The following is a 19,582-nucleotide window of genomic DNA, read 5'->3' on the forward strand; positions in this document are numbered from 1 at the left end:
GTGTGTGTGTGTGTGTGTGTGTGTGTGTGTGTGTGTGTGTGTGTGTGCGTGTGTGTGTGTGTGTGTGTGTGTGTGTGTGTGTGGTGTGTGTGTGTGTGTGTGTGTGTGTGTGTGTGTGTGTGGGTGTGTGTGTGTGTGTGTGTGTGTGTGTGGGGGGGGGGTGTGTAGGGCAGAGATCCCATCCAGTATCTTCCTCAGTTGCTCTCCACCAAATTTTCTGAGACAGGGTCTCTCACTGACACTGGAGATTACAGATTTGACTCGACTGAACAGTGAGTGGCAGGGATCCCCCTGTCTCTGTTTCCCCAGTGCTGGGGTTACAGATAATGTGCTCCCATAACTGACTTTTCACATGGGCGCTGGGCTCTGAACTTAGGTCCTCAGACTAAAGCAGCAAGCACTTTACTAAGCCACCTCTCAGGCCCAGGAGTCATTTATTTTAAAACAAACTGTTGAGTCATTTCTGTGTATCTGTCCCTGCGCATAGCACCCAGATCGTGAGAATGAAGTCGTTACTATAATACAGAATGCTCTGATTTCAAAATTCATGATCCTATCCAAGGAACCAGGAGCAATTGCTCTCAAGGTGCAGAAATAGAGACTCTGATGACCAGCCTGGGAGGGAGGATGGGAGACAGGCCAGGACCAGTCCCCAAAGCCCAGGGCCTTGAAAGTAATTTGAAGGCCAATTAAGCTATCATGGAGGACCCAGTCAGGTAATGCTGGGCTCTACAGGCTCTTTGCAGCCAAGAAGCCACTGGTTCTCACTGACAGTCATATCCAATATATGCCCTGAGAGAGGCAGCACTGCTTGCTTTTGCTTCCAACTGAGTCTTGGGAGGCAGGCTTACAGCTCACACAGCATCCGCAGCCTGGGAGCAGTCAACCTCAGAGAGACCTGCCCTGCAGCAAGGCACCCAGATTAGCAGTCAGAGTCACCACAGCTTGGAAATACTCACATATTTATTCCAGGCACTGTGCAATTTGCTCTGTATGATTTCCCACTACAGGGGATGACTGCAAAGAGACTCTGTGCCCTTCAGCAGGCCCCGGCAGATGCCAGCCAGATCTAGCTTTTTGAGACAAGGCATTAGGAGGGAAGTTGCACAAGTGTTAGGAAACATGAAAACAGGACTCCCAGTATGCTGAACGGCAGAGCTGTACAGCCCTCAAGGCTCCTAAGCATCCTGGAGGAGACTCAAGTGCCCAGGAAACAGTGTTCAGACATCACAATGGGGGACAGAAGGAGAAGCACACACAGCAGGGAAATATCACATGTTGCCCTTATGATGAGCAGAAGGTAAAAGACAGAAAACACCTGCTTTGAAGATGACACGCTGAAGAGGGCCTTATACACTCTTATCAGGACACTTTATATGCGTGTGCACTCTGTATGGGTCTATGTGACACCCACATTTAGATGCTGGCTGTGTTCTTCTATCACTTTCCACTTCATTCGTTGAGACAGGGTCCCCACTGAACTTGGACCTCACTGATTTGGCCAGGATGACTGGACAGGGAACTTGTAGGACCCATGTGTCTCCCCACCTCCCCAGTTTATAACCAGTGGTGGTTATAAACACACACTGCCATGCCCAGCTTTTGTGTGGGTTCTTGGGACTCAAGCTCAGATTCCTGTTTGTGCAGCAAGCATGTTACCAGTGGGGCCTCACCCCAGTCCCTGTGCAGTGGTTTTTGTCCTATCTGATTCCGATGGAGAACCTGTCACACACAGAAGTCCTGACATGAGATTTTTCTAAGCCACAAATATTGGAACTTCTTGGCACACCAAAAAGAGAACTCCAATCTGCAGGGTATGAGACATGTCTAAAGAAATGTCACTTAGGTCTCCTGTGGTGACACATGCCTTTAGTCCCAGCACTTGGGAGACAGAGACAAAAAGTGAAATCTCAAAAAAGGGAAAAGAAAAGAAAAAAATACTGCCACTTGGCTCTTAGAATCCCATTACTCAATATTGGATTAAATCCAGCCTTCATCCATGAGGGACTTATAGGTCTACAGAACAAATGAGTTAACATAAAAACAACTTAGATTACCATAAGAAACCCTGCCACAGAGGAACACTGAGATCCTGTCCTGTCTACAGTGTATTATGGGCCCTACGGCTCATTCACGGTGTCTCAGCTAAGCCCCAGGCACTCAGAGGGGAAACGGTTCCAGGTTCATTGACAAACATACAGACTGAGCTAAAGAGCTCCACACAGGGCGGGAACATGCCTGTAATCTTAGCACTTGTGGGACAGAGGACAACTTACAGGAGGCCGTTCTCTCCATCCACCATATAGTTCCTGGGGATTGAGCCCACCTTATCCAGCCTGGTGGCAAGCATTTGACCTTCTGAGCCACCTTGCCAGCCCACTTCTGGGGTTCTGTGGCTCTGGTTTGTTTTTCTGCACAGTCCTTCCTACAGCACAGGCTGACCTAGAATTTACTGCATGACTCCCGCTGGCCTTCACTTGTGTGTGGTCTACCTGTCTCCATCCTCTGATCGCCACATGCGCACCGTGGTGCACACAGGGATGCACACACATAAACAAATGAAATACAGGGCTGGAGAGATGGCTGAGCAGTCAGACACATGCCCTGCTCTTGCAGAGGATCCCAGTTCAGTTCCCAGTATCCATGTGAGTGGCTCACAATGAGCTGTAACTGAAGCCCCAAGGGATCTGACACCCTTCTTTGGACTCTTCAGGCACCTATAATTGCAAATGTACATGCCTGCACACAGATACACATACACACTACTTTAAATTAATATAAATATTAAACCATTTTTTTAATTAAAGAACTACACGTGCCATTTTTCTGACCGCTGGTTTGATCCAGGGAAAGCACGTGACTGCTGGCCATTGGTATTCCCTGATATTTCATCAGTGACAGGATGCCAGTGTCCTTTGAATCCCAGACTAGAATGTGGTATCCTGGTGTCTTAGTCAGGGTTCCTATTCCTGCACAAACATCATGACCAAGAAGCAAGTTGGGGAGGAAAGGGTTTATTCAGCTTACTTCCATGATGTTCATCACCAAAGAAAGTCAGGACTGGAACTCAAGCAGGTCAGGAAGCAGGAGCTGATGCAGAGGCCATGGAGGGATGTTACTTACTGGCTTGTTTCCCCTGGCTTGCTCAGCTTGCTCTCTTATAGAACCCAAGACCACCAGCCCAGGGATGGCACCACCCACAATGTACTGGGTCCTCCGCTTTGATCACTAGTTGAGAAAATGCCTTACAGCTGAGTCTCATAAAGGTATTTCCTCACCTGAGGCTCCTTTCTCTGTGGTAACTCCAGCTTGTGTCAGTTGACACACAGAACCAGCCAGTATACCTGGCCTGATGTATTACAGTGAAGTCAGAGCAGGGAAGGAAATTGTGCTGCTTAGCTTTGTGCCAAGCCTTCTCTTTACTGCCTCAGATGAACGGACAGAGGGCTCCAATCAGAAAACGGCTGAACTCAGTTCTGCCTTTGCCCAAAGCCCACCAATTGATCCAGGACTGTACCGTGGCTTCTCACACCCTGCTCTGCAGTGGAAGAATGGTCATTTCTGGCAGTTCTCTGAAGCCTGGTCATTGTTTTTGATTTCCCAGTTGGGAATACCTTAGAGTAAATAAAGCAACTGAGTTTTACATCATTGAAATTCATTCAACTGTAGATCACGAGCCCACTCAGCTCTGCCACTCTTAGGCCCTGTGATCTTGGTTTTGCTGTGTTGTCTATGTTTCAGTATCTCATTTGTAAAGTGGAGATGGATTAGTACCAGCTGGGCACAGTGTCATGCCCCAGAAGGCCCATCAACTCCAGAGATCAAATGAGAGGATGGTTTGAGCCCTAAGGTTTCATAGGCCAACATCAGGAGACTCTATCTCTGAAAGGGATAGGGAGGTGACAAGATAGCTCAGGAAGTAAATGCACTTACAACCAAACTGCCAAGTCTGATATCTTGGTTCAATCCCCAGGGATCCACGTAGTTGAAAAAGGGGGGGAGAGAGACGACCTCCACAAGCACATCATGGCATTGTCTCTCTCTCTCTCTCTCTCTCTCTCTCTCTCTCTCTCTCTCACACACACACACACACACACACACACACACACACACACAGAGAGAGAGAGAGGGGGAACAAAGAGAAGAGGGAGGCTCACAAGTTCAATCCCAGCTTAGACTACAGTGTGAAACTTGTTTCAAAAATAAAACAGAAAAGGATGAGGGCAGAGGTATAGTTCTGTGGGTGCTTGCCTGGCATGGCAAGACCCTGGGGAAGGGGAAAGAGAGTGGAGGAGAAGAGGGGAAGGAAAGGACACAGAGAAGGAAGGAGGAGAAAAATGTGAGTATCGCCCACCTGGCCAGAGTAGGTTGAGTGCTTGAAGAGACAGCCTTTCCTAGTTATCATAACTGGGTTTTTTTTTTTTATATGAATGCAAGGACTCCAAGGTTGTGAGACAATCCTCCTGTGGTGATCTGCTCACTGTGAAGATGGGCACCATGGGAGGGCACCCCTCTTGTCAGGTGATGATGTAGTAGTGCCTTGACAATGGGATGGGGTTCTCCCACTGTCTTTCTGATGTCACACTGGCTCTCTATCTGAAGAGACCTGTGGGCTGGGTACATAACCCATGCTTAGAGCAGTAGGCAAAAGCCAACATGAGTGTGCTTGTCATCTGCAGCTAAATTGTGGGAGGATGTGCTAACAGAAAAGGAAGACAGACAAGAAGGAAACAATAAAACCACAGATATTCCGCGTTCTTGTACTCCACGTTCTCGCACATGCTGAGTGACTATAACAGAGAGACCCCAAAGTACCATAGCTCAGACTGTTAGATGTTTTAGCTTTTGTGAGGCTGCTGAGGTTAGTGGTACAGGTCAGCAGGGCAACTCTGAACTACCCAGTCACATAGGGTCAAATGTCTTTCCAGTTTGTTCCATATCATAGATGGCACCCTCCCCAACGGCTACTCGCCCCTGGGAAAGAGAGAAAGTGGAGCAGGAAGCTTTCTTGGAAGTGAACGATGCCTATGTTTGCACATTGCTTCAGTCCACTGTCCACAGATGAGGGCTTAAGTAAGCCCACCTCCCTGAAAGGAAGGCCTTGTAAAATGGACTCAAGAGGGTAATGCCAGCCTCTGCAAGATGTCTCAGCAGACAGAGGGCAGCCTGAGTTTGATCTCCTGAACTCAAATAAAAGACAGATGCAGGAACGTTTGTAATCCTAGCACTCTGGCAAGAGGAGAGGCAGAGACAGAAGAACCATCTGGAAGCCTGTGGATCAGCTCATCCTAGAGTATTCACCAAAGCAGAAATAAGAGCGAGCCTGCCTCAGACAAGGTGAAAGTAGAAAGTAGAGGACCGACTTCCACAAGCTACCATCTGACCTCCACAGTGTTCTGTGGCATTCATGCATCAAAACTCTCATGCGCAATGTTAACCGATCGATTAATTTGTTAAAATATTGTCAAGGGGCTGGTGAGATGGCCCAGCAAGCACAGGGACTGCTGTTAAGCCTGAGTTTGATTGCTGGTCTTCATATCATGGAAAGAGAGAACAACTTCCTGCAAGTTGACCTCTGACCTCCATTCACATGTCATGACCATGACACACATATACACATAATATAAAATGCAACAAAAATATTTTAAATGATACGTAACTGTGCTGAGAGACTTCATGACTGTGGAGAAAGTGGAAAACAGATATGGGAGATGCTGCGTAGATTAATATAGTATTCAGGGTTTACCTAACACTACCCCATGATAGATATTAGGTAATCAAGACTCGGGTTAAAGACAATTGAAGAATACACAGCTTGATTAAAGCAGAGCCAGGTGGGTTAGAACAAGGTCTCCCAGCTCCCTGGTTCTTAGAGCCCACAGCTTTGTAGAGCATAAGGTACATGCTCTACAGTGGGAAATGGATTCGTGAGTGAGTGGACCGTGTGCAATGGATCCGTGAGTGGACCCGTGTGCAGTGGCTTAGGTACGACCACCCTATGGACAGTGATGGTTCTGCCCCTTTCTCTAACCCCGATGCCACAGGTAGTGCTCAGTGGTGACTGAATCACCAGGAAGTCACTGCATGTGTGCATGAAGACCTCCTCCAGCCATGTATCTGATGTCACAGATGAGGAGGGGATGGCTAATCAGTAAGCCAAGGAACCTTCATATCATCCACCTTCCCCAGGTGAGTGAAGGACCCTCCCCCATGATTCCCACAGCACTTGTCTTAACCCTCCCCACTATGCTGCTTTCTTAGTGGGTAGTACCCGCCTCATTCAAGTGTGGTCTGGGAAGAGAGCGGTGCCCTTGTTTTCAGAAGGTGACCCAGCTGAGCAGGGAGGGGAGAGGCCATACCTTGAAAAGCTGGCTGGCTGGATTCCTAAGCCTTGCTATTGCCCAGCTCTGTGACTGTGGGAAGCTACTCAGCCTCCCTGGAGAACAGCTGTGCTAAGTCAGCTTTCTGTTGCTGCAGCAAAATACCTGAGATAATCAGCTTAAAAAGAAGAAAGGAACGCAAGGTGATGCTTAGGAGGCAGGGGCAGAGGAATCTCTGCAGAGCAAGTTCCAGGCCAGACCAGCCAAAGGCCACAGGGAGACCTTGTCTTTAAAAAAAAAGGAGGTGTGGGGTGGGGGAGAGAAAGGTTGAGGCTGGGATGGTAACTTAAAGGCTAAGCTTCAAGACTTGGGCTCCATCCTCAGCATGACAAAACAAGAGAGGTGGGTGGCCCATGCCATTTTTGTTCATGGTTGCAGAAGTCTCAGTTTGTGGTTATTAGGCTCCATAGTCATTAGCTTGTGACAAGTCAACACATTGCATTCTACAACCAAGAAGTGGGACGCGTGCGCGTGCGCACACACACACACACACACACACACACACACACACACGAGACACGGCCTGCTATCCCCTTCAATGGCTTGCCTCAATGACCTAACTTCCTTCCATCAGACCCCACTCTTTAACTGTTCTGCTGCCTCCCATTGGCACTACAAACTGGGAACCCAGCCTTTAACACATAGGCCTTTGGGGACATTTCCAAACCATAACGACAGGTTAGCTCTGCAAATGGGGAATTAGAACTGAGAAGTGGCTCAACTTTAAGGTGCTTGCCTGACTCTACCTGACTCTGCAATACCTTAGGCTCACCCCCATTATCCTCCCCCAAAATACAAAATGGAAATGTGATTATAACTGTGTCTTACTCAGCTGAGGCTGCTGGAACAAAATACCCTATGCTGGATGGTTTAAACGGAAGACATTCCTTTCTCACAGTTGTGGAGACAGGAAGCTCAGAAGCAAGTGTCCAGGTAAGGCCTTTCTTGTGACTTAAAGGTGGCCATGGGCCTTGAGTGGTGAAGGGAAAGGATCAGGGATGGAAAAGGAAGAGATCACTCTGGTCTCCCTCTCTTTTTTTTATTAAGACACTGATCCTACCACAGGGACCTGCCCTCATGACCTCTTATGTGACACCCTTCCTGGGAAAATATGAGCATATATCTAATCATTTCAAGTAGAGAATCAATGACAGACTATAGTAACAATACAAAGTCTAACTTAGTGAACCAATGAGTTCACCAGAGTTGCCTACGAAGTATGAGTGAGGGGCTACTTAGAAGAGCATGGGTGACTCAGAGCCAACTGCATCAGCAAAAGCCCATACCAATGTGGGTGACTGTTCCTAAAAGCTGGAGCCCTGAAGCTCTCTACTCAACTTGCAGGCAGGACCACAGGTTGGAGAGCATTCTCTCTCCAGCTGCTGGCTAACCTCATGTCAACTTGACATAAGCTAAAGTCATCTAATAAGAGGGATCCTTGTTTAAGAAGATGCTTCCAAGGCCTGGTGGTGGTGACCCATGCCTCAAATCCTAACACTTGGGAGGCAGAGGCAGACAGATCTTTGTGAGAGCTAGCCTCAAACAGCCCCTCCTATCCAGGAGGGAGTGCAACAATCTTGTCTGGGGCAGTTCCCAGAGATCACCAGGAGCCCTGTCCTCACAACAGGACCATCTCAACTTTATCTAAAGGAATGCATTTCAAGGACCTTGCCCTGGTTTGTAGTGACCTAAGGGTCAATTGAGCTCACCAATGCCCCTGTATGCCCAATCCCCATCGCTGTAACCCGCCCTTTATGGAATGTATAAAACTGTACTTTACGGATTGTTCAGGGTCTCTTCTCCTTGTGAGGCAGGCAGACCCCAGCTTGCTGAAATAATCATAATCCTCAAGCTATTGCATCGACCTCTGATCTCACATCTCATTCACAGGAGTCTCCTGGTAGTTAAGACTCAGGTCGAGTCTTACAATCTCTGTGAGTTCAAGGCCAACATGTTCTACAGAATACCTTCTAGGACAGCCAAGGCTACAGAGAAACCCCTGTGACGAAAAAACTGAAAAAAAAAAAAACTGTCTTGAAGGAAGGAAGGAAGGAAGGAAGGAAGGAAGGAAGGAGGAGGGAGGGAGGGAGGGAGGGGAGGAGGGAGGAAGGAAGGAGGGAGGGAGGGGGGGAGGGAGGGAGGGAGGGAGGATGGAGGAGGAAGGAGGGAGGGAAGGAAAGGAATGAAGGGGAGAAAGAAAGGGGAGAAAGAAAATTCTTCCATCAGATTGACCTGTATGCAAGTCTTTGGGGCATTTTCTGAATTAGTGATTGATGTGGTAAGGCACAGCCCACTGTGGGTGGGGCCACCCTCTGGGCAGATGGTCCTTACTACACAAGAATGCAGGCTGAGCAACCCCAGAGGAGCAAGCAGGAGGCAGCATCTTTCAAGGCCTGTGCTTCAGTTTCTGCCTTAACTTCCCTGGATGGAGGACTACAAGCTGAAAGATGAAACGCACCCTTTCCTGCCCAGGTTGCATGGTATTTTGTCACAGCAATAGAAACTCTAACTATGACAGGAATTGATACCGTGTCATGGGCAGACCTGTGTGTTTTAGGAGGGTTGTGGTGGCATTTTTTAACTTTGGAATAGAGAAGCTCTTGAGTGCTCAGAGCTTCTGCTCATAGCACAACTCTTACTGTTACAGAAGCTTAGAGGGAGTAGAACCTTAAGAACCTGTTAAGTTTCAGGACTTCGTGGAACCAGAGTAGTTTACAGCATGAGTCTCTACACCCACCCTTTAAAGCTGTCTAAGTCTTAAGGAGCTTACCTTCAGGATGGGTGGAATGTTCTAGGTCAGAGGAAACTGCTACATGACACCTCCCAAATGCAGGCTTCAACATAAGAATTTGGGGACAGGATTACAAATATTTAGTCTATAATAATCACTTTCCTCCTGAAAATTTTAAGAGGCTTAACCTGAATTTTTTAAAGATTTATTTTTATTGCATATATATATAAACATTTTGCTTGCATGATATATATAATATATATATATATTATATATAATCAATTACATGCATGCCTGGTGCCCAAGAAGATCAGAAGAATTCCTAGGTTCCCTGGAACTGGAGTTAGAAATGGTTTTAAGCTGCCATTTGGGTACTAGGAGTTGAACTCAGGTCCTCAGCAAGAGTCTCAGGAGCTTCCTAAGCCACTGTCTCTGAACCCTGAACCACCAAGCATGTCCCTAGCCCTTAAGCTGAGTGCTAAGCCCTTGTCAGTATACCTGGCATACACATAACCCTTTGTAAATGTTTCTAGTTCCAGCAGGTCCAATATCTATTGGATTCATTAATGAAAGTATGAGTCAGTTGATAATGTAGAATTAATGATTGAACATATGAATTAGTCTACAAGGAAATGAGAAGTAAATGAATGAGTTTGTAGATGATGGAGTGGATGAATGACCTCATGAGTAAGATAAATGATTGAGAGGTGGGATTCTATACAAGAAGAAAAGAGAGCCTCCCTTCTGGGGGATTTTTCCCTAGAATTTCTGTTCCAGTCTCACAAATTACTTCTCCTGTAGGAATGGGGTGTGACAGCTTCTCCAGGGTGCCTCTGTACTCCTCCATCTACCTATGAGCCACTGCCTCCTGTACTGCCCTGACCCAGACTGAAGCCACCCAACATACCACAGGGCATTCTCCCATGATGACAACCAAGAACATTTTCCCAGCCTCAAAGTCAGTGACCAGCAACCAGCTCCAGGTTTTTTCAGAAGCCTTCAACCCCACCACCGAATCTTCTAAGACCAACAAGTCCAAGAGGTCTGTCCAAGAGACAAAGGACCCAGTCAGGAATCTGTCCAAGCAACTCCCAGAGAATTATGACTTTGTTTCTGAGTGTACAAACTCCTACCACCTGGGCCTGCGTCCACTGACACCAAGGAAGCTTTTGGCCCAAGAGCTGCCAACATTTGCCCCTATCCCTAAGGCCACAAAAACCTGTGTCCCTAAGGATTCCATGGCCATGCCTCAGCTGATAGATGAGGCCTATGAGTCAATAAAGAATGACAGCCCAGCCCTGTATCCTCTCAGGAATGCATCCACTGTGTCAGTCATGAAGGCACCCTCTTCAGAAGACTTCATTCAGAAGACACCCTCTGCAGATACCATGATGGTACCTTCTGCAGATACCACGAAGACACCCTCTGCAGATACCACGAAGACACCCTCTGCAGATACCACGAAGACACCCTCTGCAGATACCACGAAGTTACCCTCTGCAGATACCATGAAGACACCCTCTGCAGACACTGTGGAGGTACCCTCTGCAGTCACTGTGGAGGTACCCTCTGCAGTCACTGTGGAGGTACCCTCTTCAGCAGTGGTGAAGGCACCCTCTTCACTGACCCCAAAGAGACTCTCTGCGATGGCCATGAAGCCAAAGACAAAGACCCAAGATATAAACCAGAAGCAGCAAGACAATGAAAAATCTTGTTTCTCCCTTGACCTGATGTTTGTCAACCCAAACCAGTTAACTCTAGGTATCCAACGTGTCCCTATTCCAGAGGCCACAGAGGCCACAGTCCCAGGGACTCAGGTTATGTCTTGAACTACCATACAATAAACAACTGACTAGAGTTTCTGTCTCCTACATGGACACTAGTGTTTCCAGCTGGGTTGGCTGTGCACTGCACAAGGTCAACCTACATTAAAGAAAGTGCTGTTCACATTACAGATGCTATAGATTTGTGTCTTTGCTTTAATAGATTCAGCAGATGGCAGTAACACATCTTGGAGAGCCGGAGGCTTCTAATTAAAGAAAAAGATACCCGAAGGGCTAGTGGTGACCTGGAGCTGCAGCTCAATTGGTAGAATGATTGTCTAATGTGCATGAGGCCCTAAGTTCAAGACCCAGAACTGCATAAACTGTGAGGGATCATGTGTCTGTACTCCCAGCATTTGAGATATGGAGGTAGAAGAATCTGAAGTTCAAGACTATCCTTGACTACTTAGAGTACTTGGGGGTTAACCATAGCTCAAGGTTTGCCATGCGGATCTGGTGGCCTAAGTTCAATCCCTGGTTCCTACGAAAAGACAGACATGACCCCACAAAGGTGTCTTCTGGCACATGTGTGTGCACACATACACCCCCATACACTGAGGTCCAGGCTCTGAAACCAGAAACAGAGAAGGTTCACAACAGGTTGGGAGGCTGAAGAGAAGGCCAAACGTGATAAGACTACCTTATTTATGAGCTTTATCTACCAGCACATGGGCCCTGAGGCCAGCAGGCATGAACACACAGACAGACAAAAGCATACACTTAAACTGACATGTAACCCACATGGAAATAGGCACACAGGTCTCCAGACAGACACACACAGGCGGGCTGACAAATCTCCCCTCCAACCTACAGGTCATATTTATACAGACTTACACAAAAGTGGAATTCTGCCGGAAATAGTTAAAAGATTATATCATAGTTTCCCCAGACATCAAAGGTCAGCCATATTTTTTTTTGTCATCTTAGCCCATGCTTGGATATTCATATCAATAGACTGGCTCCTTCAGCCTATACACACACACACACACACACACACACACACACACACACACACACACACACACCCTATACACATACAACAATGATAAAAGAAAGCTAGTAGCAGCAATGGCAGATGCTTTCCTTCTGTAGGAATAAGATGCTCCAAGACAGTTTACATCCCTGCTCTGCCAATTCAATCTAAACAAGGGACTAAGTTCTGAGACTCCATTCATTTGTGTGGAAGGTGGGGTAATAAATGTCATAGGGTTGAGAGTGTAAAATGGGATACGCCCAGAGCCTTGACACAGTAGATGCTTAAGGACATTCATTGTGGAAGGACAACAGTGGACATCTGTTTACCTCACAAACCAACAGGATGATGCTTCACCCTTCAACTTGCCGGTTAATCTTGATGGTCAGATTGGAAAATACTAAGCAATTCATAAAGCATGCTTTCACCTGTGTCTGCAGAGGCTCTCCTAGAAAGGACTAAGGAAGGGGAAGAGCCATCCAGAATGGGCGGCATCATCCTGTAGGCTGGGGGTTTGGGGTGGAGTAAGAGGAAAAAGGAGGGAACATGCCAGCATAGGCATTCTCTCTGTGTCTCTCTCTCTCTCTCTCTCTCTCCCTCCCTCTCTCCCTCTCTCTCCCCCTCCCCTCCCCCCCTCCTCCTCCCTCCTTCTTTGCCATCATGATGTAAGCTCTTCTGCTCCACCATTCCCTCCCACCATGAAGATTGAACCTGTAAAAATGAAATGAATCTCTATTACCATCTACGAGTTTGGATTGGCTTTGCTTTCTCTGCCAGTTACAAATTGAAAGTAAGCCAGGCTATGGTGACACATACCTTTGATCCCTTGTATTCAGGAGGCAGAGGCAGGCAGTGGATCTCTGAGTTCAAGACCAGCTTGGTCTACAGATCAAGTTCCAGGACAGCCAGGGCTACACAAAGAAACCCCCATCTCAAAAATAATTTTTTTTAAAGTAACTCCTCATCCATGCTCAAGAATTCCCAATGAACACACCAACTCCCTATATGGTGTGCTCTGGTAGAGTCATACTTTGGTTTGCTGTTGGGGCCTTATCAGTAGACATTGTTTAATGTCCCCAGGGAAGAGATTCTCAAAACCGTGCTGAACATTTTTATTACCACCTGTTTCTATGCATCTACCATCCACACCAGGTTTGCTGCAGGAAAGAATTGTGGTTCATGTGAAACGGGGTAGAATTTGGAGTCTGGTCTGCTGGACTTCTAAGTAGCCGTTCCTGTCACCCTCTTCTGCCTGCAAGAGGAAAGAAAGAAACTCATCCCTACAACCTGGCAGAGAAAGAAAGCTGTCCCCTACAGCTCCCTACAGCTCCCTCTGGAGTGGGAATTCTCAGCCAGAGCCCACTTGGGCTTCAAAGGGATGTTGGCTGATGTCTGCAGGCTTTGGTTACCACAATTTAGAGTGGGAACACTTAGTCCTCATACTCTTATGAAAGAATCATTGGGGCAAAAATACCAAGAGTGCTGAGGGGAGTGTCTGTGATCTTCACAAACAGGCTTCCGGTTTCTCAGCTAGACAGTGGCTGCCTAGAAAAATGAGCGACCGTGGCTCCAGGTGACCAACTTTCTTTTTTATTTTAACTTTATAAACTTTATTATTTAAAAACCTACAAATCGGTAAAGACATCTTACATTAAAATTAGCCAGACCAATCTATACTTTTCTGACAATATCTTTTATTTATGTATATGTGTGTGTGTTTATCTGTGTGAGTGTATGTATGTGGGGTGGGGGGCGTGTGTCTGTCTGTCTGTCTGTCTGTCTGTCTCCGAGAGCGTATGCCCTGGAAGGCTAGAAGAAGGTTACAGATGTCTGTGAACTGTCCAATATACGCACCAGGATCCAAACCAGTCATGATTGAGCAGCAAATGCTTTTTTTTTTTTTTTTTTTTTTTGAGCTGAGGACCAACCCAGGGCCTTGTGCTTGCTAGGCAAGGCACTCTACCACTGAGCTAAATCCCCAACCCCCAGCAAATGCTTTTTAACTTTCTCTCTAGCCCTTTGAACAACATCTTGCCTTGCCTCCAAACCTGCAGTTGGGAGTCAGCCTCAGGGCTGGGCAGAACAGAGAGCTGGGAGGAGCCTGCCCCTCTGATAACATCACAGATGGAGCAGCCAGGCCAGCAGCTAACAAACTCTCATCTTGTTAATATTAACCATTATCATAATTACTATTCACAGTGCGTGTGGTGTGTGTATATGTTCATGTGTGTGTTTGGTACTGTGTCCATGTGTGAATGCCAGAAGGTGATGTCATCCAGTGTTTCTGGCACTCACCTTGTTTTTTTCTTAAATTTTTAAATTAAGTCTTTATGTGTTTTAAGGGGAGGAGCCTGTGCTAGGGCCCCGTGTGGGGGTGGAGGACAACTTCCAGTTGGTTCTCTCCTTCCACCAGATGGTTTCCTTGGGTCAATGCAGGTTGTCAGTCCTGCCAGCAGATGCCTTTACCCTAAGCCATCCTGCTGGCCACTCCACCCTATTTGTTTGAGATGGGGTATCTCCTGGATCCTGGAGCTCATCCACTCAGCTAAGCTACCAGTGAGTTCCCGGGACCCAGCTGTCTCCACTTCCCCAGCACCCACCACTGCACCCAGCTTTTGCAAGGGTTCTGGGGAGCCAGGCTCAGGGAGGTTCTCATGCTTACACAGAAGACACTTTATCAACCAGGATATCTCCTACCACAACCCCCCACGCACCGTGATTTTGAGTCTTCTTTCTAACAGTCAAATCTTCATACTGAAAGGGTAGGGCAATGCAACGCCCTTTCTGCTGGGACCTTTAAGAAAATGCCTGACCCCATCTCAGGCTTTGTTTGGGCAGCAGATTCTGAGAACTGGGAAAGCGGTTTCTTCCCGTCATGTCCTTGCAGCCCAGTGGCATTTGCCACTCTGGCATTTGCCCACAAGTCATTTCTGTCTGGCTGAGTGTGTCAGCCTATCAGATTTCCAGACCTGACTCAGCTCCATCGGTCTCTTTATGCCCAAAAACCATCTCCTGAATAGAGAGCAGGTGCACATTTCTGAAATTTTCATGAGATCCTGGTTGTAAGGCAAAGACCCGGAGAAACCAACGAACTAGACAGTTCTGTGGATCGAAAGCCAGCTTATTTGGGGACTTAAACTGCTGGGCTGTGTCTGGGGTCAAGGGGGTGGAGACAGAGAACGGTGGGCAGTGGTAAAAGCCTTGTCAGTTTTATGCAGACAGAAAGGAGAACATTCTGAGATTTAGCATAAGGGATTTAAGCTGTCACAGGCTGTTTTGGTTAATCAAGAACTAGATGCCCTTTGGCCAAGGTAGTTGATCACTGGGGGTAGATAAGGGAAGTAATGTCTATTCCTGACAAACAGAAACCCCCATCACTAGATTTCTGAGGCCAGGCTGCCATTTAGGACATTGTCAGCAGCACTGCCATTTTACCCACCCCCACACCCCAGCCCACTCCCCACCCCGGCTCCCGCTTTGGGGAGAACGGGATGAATATCTAGGATCCTAACCTCATTGAGCTGCAACTGTATACTCCCAACAATGGCGGGAAGCTGGGACTGCTCACCCAGATGTCACATGCTTTCCACTGAGTCACCTGCACTGGTTCTTGACATCTGGGACACATGGTGTACATTTGGGACACGGCTAAGCCCTCCGGCTGTGTAGTAGAGGAAACACTGGCCTCCGTGTTGACAAATCTAATTTCCTGACTCCCAGACATGGCTCAAATGAGCTGTGTGAGGTTTTTTTTCTTTACAAAGACATTTAAACTGGCTTCTGCAAATGAGCAGGGAATTTACTGGCTCGTGTCACTGACTTGAAAATCAAAGAGCATCTGGATCCAAGGAGAGGATTAACTATGTCGCTGGGCTCCAGGAGCCGTGTCTCGGCATCTTCTGTCCATCCAAGCATGCTCTGAGTCTCCAGGTTCCAGATGAGCCGATGCTACGACTGAGACCTGAGTCACTTAGGGCAGCCTCCTATGTTATGTGAAAGCACATCCTCAGGGTCCCTCTCCTCCCAGGAAGTACTTTTCAAGTAGAGTTAACCCTAACCACCTCCCACAATGGTCTTCCGGCTGCAGGCTACAGTATGCCGGGCCCGGTCACGCTGGAACTGGCTGCTAATCCCTGCTCAAAGGGGACACTGAGGCAGAAGAGAGAATTCTGGGGAAGATATGCATGACCCTGAAGATGCAGAGGAAGAGGGCACATTTAGTTACAGTGTGCCGAGTGTACACGTAGAGGATGTCCTATAAGAAATAGTCTTTTCTAGGAAAGGTAATTAGCCCAACAAGGTCCCCTATTTCCTGAGCCCCTCCCTCTCCCTTTGCACTGATTGGCCAATCATAGATAGTGAACCAAGCTCCCACCAGTGAGATGAGACACCGCCTACGTGAGAGATAGTAGTCGCCATCTTGGCTGAGTATGCTTGCTAATCAGCTCTGGGTTCTGGCTCACCTTCCCTGCAAGAAGAAATTGCCTTTCCCAAATTGCTTTTTGTTGTTCTTGTTGTTGTTGTTCCTGTGTTTCTTCCTCTGTGCAACACTGAGATCATAGTTTTCTCATAATGCCACCACCAGGAGCCCTTTAAGGACCCAGAGCCTGGAAATCTGGTCTGCAAACATCCTTAGGGAAATACAAATGGCACCCTACCATCTGCCTCTAATCCAGGGCTCCTAGGGAGTCTGTTAGAGGCTTAGACATCTACTGGTGGGCATGGCCTGATTAGACTTTAGCTGAAAACCTAACAGGGGTCAGACAATGATGGGCAGTACCTATGTATGTACCCAAGTCCACCGCAATATTTCGCCTTGGCCAGTCCTAGGCTGTTCACTCTGACTCACCTTTTCCTGCATGCAGAAACTACAGAAGGATTTTCATCCAGGGTGCTCCCTTTCCCTATGCCTCCTGAGGACCTTGGTGCTACCTAGCATGGCTGCCTGTGGTTGTCACATACGCGTTCTCTGGGATCTGTGAGTATTAGAAGCTGTCTTAATATCTTGCTAAAGGAAATCTGGAGACTCCGTGGCACTGGGGAGCTGTGGGCTCTACCTCCTTGCTCTACACTGTCTGGTACTGGCTTCTGACATGACCTCCCTGCAGGGCCACAGAGGTCTTTCTCTCCAGCCATGACCTCCACCTTGATTTAGTTTGGTCCAATTTCTAGACATAATCTAGAAATATGTCTTTTGACTGGATGATATAGGACATTTGTTAACCCCCGAAGAGTAGGAACCCAGGGACGTATGCTTTGATAGCATAAGAAGGCTTCTACCACTTGGGGAAATGGGGAAGGTAGAAGAGAGAAGAGAAGAAAACCATTGAGTTTCATGTGAGAGATAACTAACCCCAGGAAGCATCAGCAGGGGAACCGGGCAGTAATCTGGGAGAGGGAAGAGTCAGTGTTTTCCTTGCTGAGTGGCCCACTGCTTCAGGTGAAAGAAACTCCATCTGCTAGGCACACTGGGGAGTATAGAATTTGCCAAAAAAAAAAAAAAAAAAAGAGGAAGCTGGGTGGTCAGGGTGCTTACCCAGCAGGTGTTCTGGCTGCTTCCGCCATTGTCTCAGGCAGAAGGTTCAGAGCGTCTCCCGCCTGCCGTAACTGGTCACTACAATCTGTTTATAGAGACAAATGGTATGTTTGCCATCTGACATTTTGGTTAAATAATCCTTTTTTAATGATAATAAGTACAACAACTGTATTTACCATCGTGACCATTTCAAGTGTGCAGCTGAGAGTGTTAAAAGCATCCACAGTGCTACGCATGGGTCTCCACCACTTTTCAGAACCCCCAAATCACTGCTCACGGACCCTCCTCCATCCCCTACTAACCACCATGTTTCTGCTTGCTGAGTTTGGTTTTGTTGTGTGTTTTGTTTTGTTTTTGTTTTGGGAAGTTGTTTGTGGTACTGGAGAGCAAACCCAGGAGCTTGTGCCCAGTAGGCAGATGCATCTGAGCTACAACCTCAACTCCTTGGTTTGTTTTTTCTTAATTGTGTGGCTGGGTGTGGTGGCCCACGACTTTCATCCCAACACTCAGGAGGTAGAGGCAGGTAGATCTCTATGAGTTCAAGGTCAGCCTGGTGTACTTAGTGAGTTCCAGGACAGCCAGGACTGTGTGGAAAGACACTGTCTGAAAACAAACAGACAGACAAAAGATTAAAAATTGTGTATGTGTAAATGTGTGTGTATGTGGAGGCCTCAGGTGTTTTTCTTCAAGCTCCATCTGTTTCATATTTTTTACTCCAGTGTACATGAAAATCAGTAGAAGCAATACTGACTTAAGACTAATAGCAATCCTCTAATACCACACTTACCTCATGGCCTCAGGTACACGTTAGAATCTTTCTCCCTCATGCATGGATGAAATTTATTGTGATCAAATCTACCCTTGACTCCCTTTACCTCCAGCTCCTCCAGGACCCCTCCTCCTCCTCCCAGTCTCATGTCTGTATGTGTAGGTGTAATTTACCTATGGGATCCAATTGGTGTTGCTTACACACACACCTGGGTATAGGGCTGTCCACGGTAGCATGAGCAACCTAACAGAGGTCCCACTCCTGAAGAAAAGTGATTTTGCCTCCCCTTACAGCTTGACTGCCTGTAGCATCCCATGGGGGGATAGGGCTTTGCAGGGGGCAACACCCATACCGGATTGTTGACTAGACTGATCTTGTAGAGGTCTTGTGCAGTCAGCCATGGCTGCCTGGAGTTTCTGAGTACATACACCTGTCATTTCTGGAAGACACTGTCTTACAGTGGTCTTCCCTAACCTCTGGTTCTTATATTTCCTACCCACCCTCTGTGATGTTCCCAGGATCAGGGATCATGGGCCTAGCTGCTGGCCCTTCCATCCACACCCACCCTGGGTTGGGGCCTGTTCTGGCTGGTTTTATGTAAACTTGACACAAGATAGAGTTATCTGAAAGGAAGGAACCCAATCAAGAGGATGCCACCATAAGGTCCATCTGTAAGGCATGTTCTTAATTAGTGATGGGTGGGGGAGGGCATAGCCCATTGTGGACGGTCTCATCCCTGGGCTGGGGGGGCCTAGATTCTAGAAGAGAGCGGTCTGAGCAAGTCTGTGAGCAGTGCCCTTCCATGGCCTCTGCATCAGCACTCCAGGTTCCTGCCCTGTGTGAGTTCCTTCCCTGACCTCCCTGAGTAATGAACTGTTTTCTTCCCAAGTTCCTTTTGGTCGTGGTGTTTCACCATAGCAGTGATATCCATAACTAAGACAGAAAGGTAGGGAGCTTGCTGGGCCCAGTCTTACCCTTTGGTCATGGTTCCCTGAATGTCTTTAATGTTAAGTTTAGCATGTATGGGCAGCCTCTCACTCATCCCCATGACAACCTCAGTCACACTATTACATTCCTTCAAAAGACAAGGAGATGAGCTCTCAGAGAAGTTACCTACCCAAGGTCACACAAGTAAGTGACTAGGACTTATACCCCATTGGTATAAGTGCCTCCCACCAATGGCTTTACCTTACACTCCCCCTGCCAGAGAATCTCTTCAATCTAAAACCTCAGTCATCTGGAAAGTGTCCTAAAAGCAAGCAGAAGGTCCTTGCCTGTCCTGTCTCCCAGCTCTCCTGTCCTGCTTTGCATTCATGGCAATATTGTTCTTGTTCCAACCCCAGGGCCAGTGAGCTATGGCTGGGCTGGCT

The sequence above is a fragment of the Rattus rattus genome, chromosome 2, assembly GCF_011064425.1.
Source record: "Rattus rattus isolate New Zealand chromosome 2, Rrattus_CSIRO_v1, whole genome shotgun sequence".
NCBI classification, from domain to species: domain Eukaryota; kingdom Metazoa; phylum Chordata; class Mammalia; order Rodentia; family Muridae; genus Rattus; species Rattus rattus.